A 16,496-nucleotide genomic window follows, 5' to 3' on the forward strand; every position below is an offset into this window, starting at 1 on the left:
AGACGCTAATTTCACCTATTAACAATGGACGTAACAAAATTTGCGATAAAGATCTCTCATAATGTTAGCACATAAATATATAACATTCGATAATTAAATCTGAAATAATACCACAAAATTCTTTAAGAGTTGTGGAAGTCACAATCACTATGTATGGGCCAGAATTATTCTTGTGAAAATAATGTTGGGTTCGAAATCGAGAGGGCGTCATGCGAAAGCTATTAGTTGCAAACCATTGTGGTGACAATTCAGAAGACACATAAACAATATTAAAAAGCTTAATATTATTATATTATTTGAGCAATTGACCTACATATAAAAAACTAATAATGAAAAACATAAAACCTATTGGGAGAAATCCCCCCTAAGCAAGACTCTTTAAAGGACTACATTGTGGATGCTATTGTGCTATTGTATGAGAAGAGGGGTCTTCTATTTATAGATGCCCAAAACCTTTCCTCCAAGAAAGAGGTTTGCCAAATATGGAAAAAAATTATATTTTCCTTTCAGGAAAAGTAAAATTATTTATGGTTAATTTTATTTTCCTTACAAGAAAAAGTAAAACTTAAATTTAATAAGAACATAGGGGCAAAAATTCTAACAAATAAGGAGCAAACTTTTCTCCCAAATTTTCCCATAAGGTTATTTTTTACTTTGCCGAACAATCCCGGAAAAGAAAAATAAGAATATGATAGTTCATTTAAAATCCTAAAAAAAGATCAATGTATGGTTTCAAAATAATATTCTTTTTGGAAGACCAAAAATAAAACTACTCAATATGAGATGGGTGACTTACTAATCAGTAATAATTTGGATGTCCTTTTTTCTCCACTTTGATCCAACGCTTCCATATCACCAACTCCATATAAACAACCAACCACGTCTATAAATGAAGAAGAAAAAGTGTTTGCTGAAAACGTTGATAATTGAATAATTTTTTTAAATTTAAAAATTAAAATTATGTGTGTGTATATATATATACCAGATAAGATCATGTTATTTTCCCTTGACCCAATCAATTCTAGTTTAATAAAGTAAAATCCGTTCACAAGAATATCAATAATATCTTCTGATAAACTCTTGATCGCAGTTGAGGGAAAAAAATTATTTTCAAAGAGTTTTCAACTGGTCTATATACACTACTACTTTCAACCACTTTGAAGTTTTTGATGGTAAATAGCAAACCTTCAATTAACTTGTGCTTGAACCAGCTAACGTGGCTTTTCCTGACTATAGCATGAGCCAAATTGCCTTGATACATCAAAACATGTGAATTTATAATTAAAAGTTTTGAAAAAAAAATGTGTATAAGAAAGAGTAAGAATTATGTTGATGAGGTACCTTTTCATTGACAAATATCATATCCAAATTGATCAATTCCCCCCCTTTTTTTTAGTTAATGGCATCCCACATTCTAAAAATCTTAACCCTTGTCATCAAATCATCTCTATCAGTAACCAACTCTGAAAGAAAATAATACATCATACAAAAAAATTAAAAGCAGAAAAGATTAAGCAAGCTATAATATAGAAAAAAATTGACTTATTTATCTATATATAGTGCATAAAAAGAACATGAAAAGGCTAAAGAATTAATTAAATGCAATTATTCAGAGATTAATAGGCATTAAAATCAATTGAAGATACAAATGATTGGGAAGAGAAACGGTTCATTACAAACCTTGGTAGAAGAATAGTTAAAATCCTATATTCTGTAGAGAAGAAGAAGAAGAAGAAGAAGAAGAAGAAGAAGAAGAAATCATAGGAAACGGCTTTTTGAGAGCAACGTGGGTTATCAGTTTTTTGCTCTTTTCTATTCATATCTTTAATTTATTTAATTTATGTACTATATATTAATTGGACATTATGCCTCTTTAACTAAAATAAAGAATTAAAGATTTTTTCTTGAATACTGAAAAATAAAATAAAGACAATGTATAAATCATGATAATACAAACTTAATTATAAGTAAAATGCTATAAGTTTCAATTTTTTTCATATTAAAATATTTTTAAAAAATATTTTAAAATGTACGTCAAAATGCATATAGTTTGACCCTCGAGAAGTGAAACGTAAAAGGTTAGAGGCAATTTAAACTGTTGTTTAATAGGCAGTTTTGCTATTTTTGTATATTTGTGCTAAGTTATAAAATGTTATATTTCTTTCTTCGGTATTTATATTTCATTCTTCTAACTCTTGTATTATAATGATACGAGATAATGAAGGTTATTAAGTTTAGCATGATGAATAGTATAATTTTAATTAATAAAGCTAAAAATATTGTCTACAAATAATATTATTTCGTCTCTGTTATAGTAAACGGGTATTTCACAATAAATTTTAAAAATGTATGATTAGATTCCCTCTTTTTCTATTTTTAACACTATTAATGAATTGTAGTTCTTTCTCGGGATCTTTCAAGTTATCCAATGAGACATCAGTAGGTACAAGTTTATGTTTGAATAAGTTAATTTATAATGTATTATCAACTATGCCTCAATTCTAAATATGCAGGTCGACATTCATTTATATGCTATATAAAATGTCCCCAAAAGATAATAAATTCTCTTTTAGTACTTCTTGTAAATCACCTTCAGCTTGTGATTTACAGCGTCAGAGTGATAGCTAACTAACATCCTTGCGCACTCTATTATTTGAGCCTCTAACAAACCAGTGTGCAGCTTAAGTGTCCCATTCCAAAATGGTATCTGGTTGAGGGTGTGTCGAGCAGCATAGACAGCTGAGGCAACAATCATCGATAGGTAGTAGTTAATCGTTTCATAATTCATCAACCCCAGCTCAGCCAAAAAATATACCATGTTCTCCATCTATTTTTTAAAGGGATCAAAGTTAGTACTGTAAACTAATTGTGACACACAAATAGGCAAGTAGGTTAAAGAACTTACTTCTGAATCAGGTAAAGAAGATTTGATGAAATGGACAAGGAACACATAAGGTGTTGGGACTGTTAGATACCATTCTAGTTGCTCGAGAATTTGTTTCTCCATAGTTAACACCTGCTTGTGACTGTAAGTTTTGTTCGAGATGCACACGAAGTCATTGACCTGAAAAAATAAATTACAACATTTAGAAAGCTGTTAGCTTTAGCCATTAACAACTCATCGGGTGAAAGAGGTTTTCATATTTTACCTCGGGAGCCCAAATTTCTTCATATTTAGAGGCTATAAGCATGGCACTAATTCCCACCAACTACAGTTCCCTTCTTGATGCAGTCTCCACAGCGAGGTAGCGATCAACAATGTTGATTGTGAGGTAAAAAGTTTCTGGATTAAGCTCAAACTTGTGGTGAACTTCAATCAACCAATCAATTAGAATTGCTCTCATCTTTTCGTTTATCGCAGGCTGTGAATCAATGTAGTCATGAACTCTTGTATCACTCTACAAAAAAGCATAAAAAATCGAGTTGATCATTGCTAGTATACAAGAAATGAAAATAAAGCTCAAGTTCAATACAATGGATACCTCAGCTAGTTTGTAGAAGCTGTAAATTTCTTCAACATATTCCAAAACTGCCAGTTCATTGTTCGCATCTGCAGCATCAATGTTGTTGGTTTTTTAAAAAAGTTAGGCCAGCGAAAAAGGGGTTAAAATGACTCTCTTTGGATTGAAATGACTTTCAAGCTTTCAATAAGCTTTCAATGGCTTTCCAATAATTTTAATAAGCATAAGAGGGCTTTAAATAGCCGACTTGAAACAACAAATCTGCATAATTTCAAATTTAAAAATCTAAAATTTCTCAACGACTAAAACAACCTAACCTAAAATTTAAAATTCAAACTTATCTTAATTCTAAACAACTTATTAACTAAAATATATTGTAGTAACTAAATCAATTTTCAACAAATGTCCACAATCTACTCCTTTGGCTTCTTACTCAGACCACATGCAACCTTTATAAAGTTGACACAAACATCATACATTCCTCTAGTTGTACAATTGACAATTATGTAAAATAGAAAACAAAAGGAACAATCCTCTATAAAGGCTATAATATTAACAAAAAGGACATCATATGGAACCTTGCTTCGAGCAGTGAGAGTTGAAGTAAGAGTTGATTTCTTCTTTGATATGTTTTCAGCAGCCTGCTTCTTTCTTTGCATCTTTTCCTCCATTAGTTTCTCACGAGTGTTGGGGATAATTACGATAATCTCCTCAGGTCTTGGCTTGATTGTGGCTTTCTTCTGAGCTGGTTTCTTTTCTGTAGGTACTTTTTTAGCAACATTTTCTCCTTTTATGTAACAGCCACAGATTTCTGCGAACAGTTAAAAAAGATGACAAGTCCGCAACCAATATTAGAACTACAACGACAAATTGAGATTGAAATGCCAAAAAAAAAGATTATGACTTACTGTCATAACCTTCTGATTTTTAGTTGCTTCCAATAGTTGTGCACAAAAGCTATAACACGCCAATTTAGGAAGGAGTCCTACATCGGTAGGTTTGGAACATACTTTTTAGTCAATTTATATTTTTACTTTATTTATATGGGATTCCGAATAAATTTTAAGGATTTATTAAATATTTTGGGTATTTTAAATAATTAGTATTACTAGTGGTTTACTGGGTCAAAACCACAATTATTTTATTCTCATGTGGCACATATCAATATACAATAAAGCTTTTAGGGGTAACACATTAAGTCTCCATTTTTTTTTTTTTAAGATTCAGACGTCTGAATCTGAATGCACATCTGAATGATTAAGATGTTGTCTCTAGATCTGAAAACTGAATGATTAAGACTGTTTGTCTTTCAACATCTGAATGTGTAAAAAAAATTATTTGTATACATAATAAAATAAAAAATAAAATTCAAATAAAAAATTAATTATATATTAAAAAAGTATGTAATTTAATACAACAAAATTATTAGTGTGATAATATTGTTGGTGGTGATAATTGTGATGGTTGGTATTGTAGTGATTGTTATGATGGTGGTGATTGTTGTGATGTGACATTGCTTGATATTAGTAGTTTAAGGTGTTGATTGTGTTGTCTGAAACATGAATGCATGATGATTGACGATGTGTTGGTGCTAGTTGGAGATGTTATTTATTGTGATGGTGGAGATGGTTGTTAGTAGAAATAAATTGTAGCGATGGTACTGGTTGAAGTAGTGGTAGAGGTGGCATTACTAGTGACAATAGTGGTGGTGGTCAAAGAATGTGTACAGATTGTGATGTATTAGTGAAAGTTAGTGGTGGTGCTAGTTGTGATAGATGAGTTGGTTGGTAGTAGGGATTGGCTGCTAGTGGCTGCTGATTGTGGTGTTGTTGAAGGCAGTGGTGGTGGTGAATATAATTAGAATAAAAGAGGTAGTAGGTGTGATAGCGGTTGACAATTGTGGTTGGTAGCGGTATTTTTTGTCAATGATGGTTGTGATGGTGGAAGTGGTTGATGGTGATGGATGGTGGTTGACAATGGTGACGGTGGTAGAGGTGATTAGTGGTGGTAACTGCTGATTATGAATAGAATGATGAATATTATCCAACACCAGAATATTCCTTCAAATCTATTAAGACTTAGTTCTAGATCTTTCAGACCTATTAAGACTTGGTTCTAGATCTGAATAATTAAGACCTATTAAGAGTTAAAACCTTAATAAAAAACAAATGCACTTAATGGTCTGAAGTCTGAACCATTCAAATTCAGATCTCCATTAAGTGCAAACAAATGAGGCCTAAGAAGAGAATAGCAAAAAGAGGGAGAAAACTTTCACGAACTCAACGGTTGGCGTTGAGTTGAACTTCGGAGAAGAGATTCTCAGTCGACCTGCAGGTATAAAATTATAACTTGCTGCATCATATAGATATTATATTATTGATACGGAGTTGATTTAAAGATATCGTGATGGCATTAAATTAATGTACAATCATAAGTAGTCATGAGCTAATGATGACCTAGATGAGTGGCTAATGATTGAGTAGATTAAATGAATTATATATATATATATATATATTACTGTTAGAATTAATTGGACATGAGACGTGAGGGTTGTCACTGCCAATGGTTTACTGGCAGTGGAAAGATAAGAAACAATGCTACCAAATTGTTTCATTCCTTAAACTAGTAGACATAATCAATTATTAGCCAATGATGACTAATCATGGAAATTTATGATGAAGTCGTTAGAGGTGAAGGATTTCTGGGTAGTTACTTACTGTGTTTTCAGGTTTTTTGGTTAGCTTCGGTTCAATAATTTTTAAATTACTTTCCGTTAGTCAGAGTCTTGAAAATTTTAAGAGTAAGAAATTATAAAAAAGGGTGTCATTAGATTTGTATTCTTATGGAGATTATGTTTTGCATAGATATTGATCGTTCGGAGACTTTACGGAAGGCAAGACTCTTGTAAGTTAGCTTGCATTTGAAATCTTCGGTTGAGGTAGGTTACAGTTTAGTTGGAGTTTAGACTCGACTTAATTGTGTGTATGCTCCTAAATTGGATACTTGTGGATTGGTATTCGGACATGCTTGAAATTGTTGATGTTTGGATTGTTGATTCGTGCATAAATGCTTATTGAAAATTGACTTGATGGAATTGTATTACGACCTTAAGTGTACTTGTAAACTTGGTACATTGTGTTGTATGTTGTGAGACTGTGTAAATTAATATTGATAATACTTGTTTATATTTATGTTGGATCGGGTACCACACCGGTACGTTTATATTTATGTTGGATCGGGTACCACGCCGGTATGTTTATATTTATGTTGGATCGGGTACCACACCAGTACATTTATATTTATGTTAGATCGGTTATCACACCGATACGGTACAAAAACATAGATTGTTCCCTGCAGGTCATGACTATTTGGGCAAAAATAAGTCCCATAGCATGTGTGTACATACTTGTGTTGATTCTGTGGATGTTTACCGTATGGCTGATACTCTTGATAGTTATGTGACTTGTTTATGAGCACTGTTGACTTGTTATTGTTGTATTGTTGATTCAATGAGAATATATTATTCGATGATGCCTGTCTACTTGTTTTTCTAATTATGTTGTGTACATCTTATTAAGTTGAGTTGGCCTATGATGCCTACCAGTACATAGTGGTTTGTACTGATACTACCATGTACTCTTCTTTTGTTGAGTGCAGAAAGTTTTTCAGAGGCTCAGACACGACCTCACCTCTAGAGTTAATAGAAGATCTTGATCCGAAGAGTGAGCATTCCGTCTTCAGGCTGTCACGGGTCATCTTAGTTAGTATTATCCATCGTTCGGGCAATGAGACATTCCTAATTTACTTTACTTGGAGATCTTTTTAGACATGATTTTGTTAGTAGTTCTTGTACGATGACTTTTGAATCTTGGGGATTCTAATAAGTATTTTATTTGACTTCCGTATTAATAATGATTAATCCTGAATTATTATTATTATGTTGATTTTATGATATCATCATCTTAACATGGGAAAAAGCATCGTTTTCACCCCAAACTATACCCGAAAAGTCGAAGTCGCACCTAAACTATACTAGTGACCTATTACACACCTAAACTATAAAAAGGTGAAACTATTTACACCCTGTCAGGCTACCACCACTTGCATGTGGTGTAGTATTTTACACGCGCTGCCACGTCAGCACCACATCAATAAAAAGTATCACTTTTTTATAGTTAAGGTGTGTAATAGGTCACTTATATTTTAGGTGTGGATTCGACTTTTCGATTATAGTTTGGGGTGGAAACGATGTTTTTTCCCTTAATGTTTTTAGCCGTTTACTTTTATTATTTAATAGGCTGGACGCACCTAAAATAAGTGTAACACACGCGCCTTAGAATGGGGGTCTCGGGGAGGTAACAATATCACTTTTATATAGTTAAGGTGTGTAATAGGTCACTTATATAATTTAGGTGTGGCTTAGACTTTTCTTATATAGTATGGGGTGGAAATGATGCCTTTTCCCTCTTAACATTGACTAATTGATTGCGTAAAGGTTCCGTTTAGATGGTTCTCCCACAGGAATATTAGTGTGGATGCCACTCATGGCCTTTTGGGTCGTGACAAAAGCTCCTTGTTACGGGGCGAGATACCTGAGGAAGTGGCTTTCCTTCGACTCTACGGCCTGCAGCCAAATTTCCAATATCACCAAGAGCCTTTCAGTTTCTCCTTTATGCTGCCATATTCTTTTTTTTTTTGCTTTATTGCATCAGGGACTACTACTACATCACCTAAACAACATACAAGTATTGCCATTTAGTTTCAAACAATTAAGTATGAAGATAGCGGAGTGATGGCGTAGGACTTGATTTAGTATCTTTCTCCGACCAAGGTAGTTGGGTGAGACTCGCACACATAAGAAGAAGCTATGGCTATATGTACTAAGATGATGTGGGTGGCACACATGTGCAAATTGATTCAGGGACTTTCTGTTAACTTAGTTCGGGAGGAGATTGTTGGTGTAAGACTTTTAAAGAAAAGGAAGCTACATATAAGATGTAGCAATAATCTTCATAATACGGGACCTTCTGGGGAAAAATGTGCAAGTTCGATCCAAAGCAACAATATCTTACCATGCTAAAAATATCTTTAGGGTGGTTTATCCCAACAGAACCTTGTTATATGAATTCATTCAAATGCTATTAGTCATGGATATACCATACTTTACCAACATAAAACTCATAATTATGACATTACAAACAAATTATTATGATTACAAAAACAACGAAAGATCAATAATGCACTGAATTGCGGGAGTGGAAGGGCAGAAGTAATATCAATGCCAAAGTCATTTTTCATGTAATGAAAGGCAATTTTGCGTTCATCTATAACCAGCTCACCCTTACCAAAACTGCGGATTTTCTTAGAAACAAAAGCAGTACGGAACTTCAAGTAAATCTGGATATAATCATACAAGTATGAATATCATCATATTGATTATATTCAACGACATTAACAAACAATTTATTTATCAATACTCTACTCGTCACAGCAAACTAAAAATGATAATAGTTTGATCACCAAGTGAAAACACCCCTCCCCCCCCACCCCCAAAAAAAGTACAATATATATATTAAATGCTGAAACAATGCAACTTTTCAATAAAATCTAGGCTTTAATGTATAACAAAATAATAAGTAGCTACAGAATATTTTATGTAAAGCTCATAAAGATCAAAATAACATTACAAACTCTGGGCAATGAATGGAAATACTGAATTTTACTAACTTCCAAAGTTTCTTCAAAAATAATTATAGCCCACATTAGCAAGTTGTAAATATAGTAAACATAAGACATGAAAATAAGTTTTGAAAATCTAGCTATAGAGATCATCTTCATCTGCACCACCAGCAGAAGTTGCAAAGGGATCAACAGAAGTTGCGGTAGTGGCACCCATGCTAGCATCCACAAATCGAAACTCAGAACCAAAGCCTTGAGATTGTTGTAACGTCTGCGCAAATGAATGGTACTTGCTGATATCAGCTTCACTGACACTCTTCCTAGCGTACTTCATCGATTCCTCAAAGTGAACAGGCTTGATCTTGGATACCTCATCGTCAACGTCTTCCTCCATGGATTTAGGATTATCGCTTATCCTTCTCTCCCTCTCAATATCCTATAAACGTACAATGCAATATTTTCTAAGACCAAAAGAGGCAGAGCTAGAGTATATAGGAAGCAAGTTCGGCAAAATTCAGTAATTTTAATTCAAACCTTGTATTTGTCATAAAAGTTCCTTAATAAGTAGAAATTATTAAGAAATTTAGATCCTAGTAAATAATATTTATTGCCTCAAAAGTTATCAATCGACAAGAAATGGATATGGAAAACTTACTTTCTTAATGTTCTTTCGGATAGCATATTTGCATGCACTTTGGCAGATCTCTGTAATGTCAGCTCCGCTGAACCCTTATGTATATTTTGCAAGGGCTCTTAGATCTATATCCTTAGAAAGAGGTGATTTTCGCAGGCATGCCTTGAAAATTTGATAGCGGGAGTCCTCATCAGGGAAAGGAATATAGATCAATTGGTCAAGCCGACCAGGACGTAGAAGTGTAAGATCAATAATGTCAGGCCTGTTGGTGGAATCGATGATGACAATAGTCTTCTTGGAATTCATACCATCCATTTGAGTGAGAAGTTCGTTCAGAATTCTATCGGCAGCTCCTCCGACATCTCCAACGCTACTTCCCCTCTACAAAATCAAGTCGCATTCAGCAACAGAAGCAAACAATCTAGAAAGAGTGGTAAACACATGTAGTAACAGTTCGGTCAGAACATGAGAACAAGGAATATTACCTGAGTAGCAATTGAATCCAACTCATCAAAAAACAGTACACAAAGTGCAGAAGCTCTAGCCTTGTGGAATATTCCCTAAAATTGGATTCACTCTCTCCAAACCACATGGTAAGGAATTATGGACCTTTGATACTAATAAAATTAGCTTGGAATTCATTTGCAATAGCCTTCGCCAGCAATGTTTTCCCACATCCAGGTGGCCCATAAAAGAGAACACCCTTTGACGGAGACATACCAAACTTCTCGAACTTCTCAAAATGTTCCACTAGATATTGAACAGTCTATAAAACAAATAACAGATAATAGGCCAAGTAAATGAATAAGGTTCGCAGATTAAATCCTAATGTTCATCATTATATGTCTAGTATAATAAGTACCTCTTGGAGAGCACGCTTGACATTCTCCGGGCCTTTGATGTCCTCCCAAGAGACAACAGGAACTTCAACAACCTGCTCACCCAAACATCATAGTTAAGAATCAAACGGAAGATATGTAGCGGAAGAAGCTGAGAATGTTAGGAAATCTTAACTTACTGTTTCAACTTTAAAATGAGTTGAACTCCATAATTAAAATAGTAAATAAAATTATTGAAATAGAAATCTACAAACTTAAGAAGCAAAATATCTAAATAACCTGTATTTCAGGACTCCACTCAGAATCAAACAACTCCTTAATATCTATCGGATTCAAAATCATCTCTTCCTCAATCAAAATGTTATTAACATTATACCTTTTGGTAATTTGTACTTACGTAGGCATGGTTGTAAACTTTTGAACCAAAGATCTTATGTAATCTATATCTAGATTTACATATATTCTGCTTGCATGAGTGGTGAAGAAGCTAACTTCACCTATTAACATTAAATGTAATAAAATGTAAGTTTGACATTTAATTTTTTGAAAAAGATAGCACTTCAATTCATAATAGTGACAATTAAATTGAGGACAATTACCACAAAATTCTTTCACGGTTGTAGATGTGACTATTACTAAATATGGACCAACATCCTTATTGTACAAGGAAGAAGCAAATTTTTCACCAAGTTCTTCCTATAAGGTAATTTTGACTTTCTCAAAACTATGCATGAAAAGAGACAAAGAAAATTAAAGGTGCATAATTGATATAATTCATCTAAATTTAACTAAAAGAGTTTTCAGACTTTGGTTCTACTATGAAGACATATACATAATTTGGTAAGCTTGTTTTGTTATATTTGGATTTAAGAAATCACCCCAAAATCTAGGAAAGAAAAAAACATGGAAGAATTTAAATGCATATATTTTAAGTTTCATGCACTTTAAATACATAAGTTGCATTTAAATAACACCAAAGTACAAAACTTATGAAGGTTCTTAAAAAAAGCTGATAAATGAAATGAGTACTCAGATACATATGAAATTTAGATCTCATAACATCAATGAATGACTATAATGAAGATATTAGCAGTTATATAGAGATGAGTGACTTACTAATCATTGATTATTTGAATCTCCCTTTTTTGCCTTTGGATCCACAATTCTCTATATCACCAATTTTATATAAACAACCAACCACATCTGCAAATAAAGTGAGTAAAGTTTGACATTTAAGAATAATGTTGTTGTTTTAATAATTTATGCAATAATTAATAATAAGAAAAATGTAGACCTGATAACACAGTGTGGTTATTCACCCTTGAATCAATCATAGTTGGTTTAATAAACTGAAATTCATTTATAGAAATGTCGACGAAATCTTCAGATAAATTGTTGATGACAGTTGAGGCAGACAAAATAATTGTCAATGGACTTTCAATAGGTCTATATGCAAAAGTGTTTTCAATAACTTTGAAGTTTTTGATGATAAATAAAGAACCTTCTTTCAACATAGCTTTCAGCCTGTTCACTTGATTTGTACCCATTATACCATAGATCAAATTTTCCTGATAAAAGAAAGTCATAAGTGTTATGTAAACTAAAAGTTTAAAGAAGAAATAGTGTTTTTAAAATTTAAATCAATGTAAGAAAGTACCTTTTTATTAATAAATATCATTTCCACACTGATCAACTTATCATTTTTCATGTGATTAATAAAAACCCACATTCTACAAAGTCTAACCCTTATCATGAAATCATTTCTACCAGAAACCAACTGTGAAAGAAAAGAATATGTCATTGTAAAATCTCGACTAAATGGTATACAATCAAAGGATATTGCAGTATGCAAACAGTTTACTTTCAATCTATATATAGTGATATAATTAGAGTATGAAAGGACACAAAAATAAATGTATGAAAGGACACAATAAACTAGCAATATAATTATTCATAAATTCATAGACATTAAAAGATTTTGTAGTTACAAATGAGGGATGTGAAAGAAAGGATTAATGAATCAACAATAAATTAGTAATGCAATAATTCAATGAGTAATATACAATGAAAGACACTGAGAGTTATAAATGTGGAAGATGAAGGAACAGGTTTTGTATTTACTGTCACTATTTTCTGATATCCATGTCATCTCCAGTACTTTCTTTGCAACATATCGATGTTCATTCATGTCTCTAATGAATGAATGTGTTTTTGTGTGTAGTGGTTGAGTTATCAAAGACAATTGGTTCAAGATTACGATCTTGCATAAGCAAATTCAAAATGTATTTCTGTATCACAAAATTCAATTCAGTTACCTGTGCCATAGACAGTATATTATTGCAAGTCCTCAGTCTTATAGTAGTATTCTGCTTTTGAGCCTTCTCCAGAATCCAAAAGATTGTACTGTGTTAAATAGTGTACATTCAGTAGCATTTTAAGAAAATTTTGATAAAACCTGGAGAATGCACCCACGATTTTTTCTTTTTCTTCATCAGATTTAGCAGCAACAAATGCTTTATTGTGCTCCACCATCCCCTAAGTTTATTTCTTAATGGTAGACCTAGAAAGCTCTTCAACATAGGTTAACCTAAATCAAATACCAAAGAAGATGACATGAGTGAATTCAAGACTTAAAGTAAAGCATACACATTAGGGGCATCGAATGAGAGGGTTGAACTGAGTTTGGATGGGTAAAAATGGGTTGTGTTAATAAATGGTGCGGTCCAATAATCCATCCAAAGGTTACTTCTGTGGAAATGAGTTGAGTCAAATGAGTTAAACAGTGGATCATATTTCAATCCACCCAACTGTTATCAAATTCTAATTTCTTTGTTCTCTTTACAACAGTCCCAAATAAGTTGGGATCAAATACATGAATATCCACTTTTTCATTTAAGCTCATGAATCAATTTGGGCTACATATCAGGCTAACTTTTAACTTTTAGATTAGATAAATCGGGTGGGTTAAAATAAGTTAAGTTAATAAATGGGCTATCATATTTTCATGAGCTAATTTTGTCACTCATAAAGCACAATAAGTTAAAAGCTTAAGTGCTTCCAACAAAAGAGTTTGACATAGTCACTAACAACACTCAATCAAGTGACCTAAACTCCTAGAGACAACCACAATTATCAAGGTTTTGATTGCTTGCTTAGGGAAAAAGTACAATTCACTAATTACGTCTTTATTCTTCTAGGATTATATATGTTTATTAGAAATATTGGTTTTGTTTACTTTTTGATTGGGTTCATGATGCTATAGCAGATCACTGAAAAGGAAAAATAATGGAAGCATAAATAATGACTGAAACCATATTTTATGTATTCTGTAAAGACATGTTCCTTAAAATTGTGTATTCCTCTCCTTTCCCAAGGTCATTTCTAGTATTATCTATTCGTTTTTTGAACCTTGCACCTAGAACGTCAAATCTATGTAGCTCAAACTCTTCAAAAATGCCTCCGGGTCCTGATCGGATCCTCTAAAACTAGTGCATTATTTAAGGATTCAACGTGGGCGTGGTAGTAATTGGAGAGTCCGAGCAACATAGCCTCCAATAACTATGAGAGCAACCTAAAATTCTCTTTAATTACAAATAAAAATCCATAAAGTAAGATGGGGACAAAATAAGATCAAGCTTTTTTCAGTAAGATATTTCTTCCTGTGCTGATTGATAATTAATCAAATCCCTAAAATCTACTGCAGCTGAACCACCTTTCTCAATTTTTTTGTGGTCTAACTATAAAATATCAAAAGTATAAGATAATCTTGCTTAAGATGGCATACATTCTAACATTACGACCACTTAGACCTAACAAATTTTGATTATTACTCTATCCTGACAGCAATATTCTTATTTTCCATGCAAGCAACCAATGGAAACAACTTTGTTATTATCAGATGCAAAACCAGTATACATTTGACCCATAAATGCAGAACCTGCAAGTATTCAGAGTTGATTATTTATAAGTTAGATTTACAAAATTGATGGTAAAATATGAGCCCTCAAGGCTCCAACCAATTTCCTAGTATCTCAACAAACAGTGAGGACATCAGAAATAGCATATGAACATGCACATTTTTCGGTTGCATACAACGGAGCCTAAGTTGGGACAAGCATTAGACAGCTTAAGCAATTTTCTAGCAGTTTTCTAGTTTCTTGCATCCCACAATATTAGGCAGGAATTATCTCCAACACTACAAAACTCTTGTGCACTTTTATCCAAAAATAAGAATCTAGTAAGGATGTGTTAAGCCAGGATAAGCGATGAATAAATGACTTTTCTTACTTCTGTCTTCTTCAATTTTTTCTCTTCATCTTTTATTTGAAAAGTGGTAAGTAAACTACTTCATTCGGGAAAAAAAGAGGAAAAGAGGAATAGAATGGCTTAAGTTTGAAATTTTCAAGACATGATTTAGAAGAAAAAGAAGCTAGACATGTGGCATGACAGCTCATACGAATATTAGCTCATCTTCAATCAAGATCAAGTTACACGAAGGTTTTTTAACCCAAGAAATATCAAGCATGAAAACTCCTAACAAAAAAAACTAGAGGACTTAACATCTTATACAATGTGGGAGGAGATGTGATAGCTACCTGGAAGAGTAGGTGTAATACCTCAAAAATCTAAACCAATGCTAGAGGCATGTCTCAAGCTCATTCATAGTACATTATGGTTCTTTGATAGTTTTATGAGTTAGTTTGATGTATATTAAGGTCTCAAATAACTCTCAGCTATTTGATGAATCAATATATCCCACACCGATTGATTTTTCGATAAGAATGTTGCTTTAGTCAACTTTAAATGGGCATAACTTTTGCACTACTAAGAATTTTCCAGTTCAATACACATCAAACTATAGCAAATTGAATAGGCTTTCTAATGATACCAATTTCAGCCAAATCCGATACTCGGGTGAGAAGTTATGGCACATTTAGTGAAAGTAGTAGCTCAATACAAGCAGCACCGCATCACGGTGACAGTCCAAATGGAACTCGTCAGTTTTCAGTGAGGCACCATGATGGATCTGCATCACAGTGAAGTTTCAGTCAGAATTATCATTTTCCAGTGGCACAACGCGATGGTACCGCATCGCGCCATTGGAAAAAATGGGGATTGTCACTTTTCAGTGGCCCGACACGACTCCACTGCATCGCGCCAAAGTGCATTTTTGCACTTGTCCGTGGAATACACTCTCAGCCAAAATTTCAGTGGCTCACCGTGATGGCATCGCGTCGCGGTGATGGCCAAAATCAAAATTTTCAGTGACAAAAATTTAATTCCTTCCAGGGGTAATTTGATCTTTTTCAGTGGCCCTAATCAGTCTAAAATGCGTTAACTAATCCCTAAAAGTTGATTTAGTCATTGTTTATTCAAATTTTCCCTAAATCAAGAACATTCTCTCTCAAAAATAAAACCCTAGCCCTCAAGAATCAAGAACAATCTCAAGACACACTACCAAGAAACTTCAAGAATTCAATTACCCAGGTATGTTAGGTGTTCATCCTTGGGTTCCTTTCACCCTTGGAGTTCAAGAAACCTTTTTCAAAATACAAGTTTTCATATTCATGATTTACATGCTTGAATTAGTTTGTGCCCATGTATGTATTGTTGTATGGGTTTCAATTCAGGATTTACCACATGTTTCATGTAAACCAATTAGCATACATGTTGAGTTAAGTGAATTCTCATGTTAAAATCCTTGAGATTTGCAATTTGAATGTGGTAGCCATGATGTTTATATCTTATTATTATTATGTGTAACAGTCATGCTCCCCAAGTGTTTGATTGAATGTCCATGTGAATTGAATAGTGAAGTCATTAACATGTTAGCATGTGTTCCCACCCATGTACAAGTTCATGCCATGTAAGTGTTTGATAAAA

General features: G+C 33.2%; 2 pseudogenes; both read right to left on the minus strand.

Annotated features, from left to right (window-relative positions):
* Positions 1–2,569: 2,569 nt before the first annotated feature.
* On the minus strand, positions 2,570–4,285 carry LOC107858154 (annotated as a pseudogene).
* A 4,991-nt stretch (positions 4,286–9,276) lies between these two features.
* LOC107858153 lies at positions 9,277–13,145 on the minus strand (annotated as a pseudogene).
* Between the last annotated feature and the right edge of the window lie 3,351 nt (positions 13,146–16,496).

This window comes from Capsicum annuum, chromosome 2, assembly GCF_002878395.1.
Source record: "Capsicum annuum cultivar UCD-10X-F1 chromosome 2, UCD10Xv1.1, whole genome shotgun sequence".
Classification (NCBI taxonomy): Eukaryota; Viridiplantae; Streptophyta; class Magnoliopsida; order Solanales; family Solanaceae; genus Capsicum; species Capsicum annuum.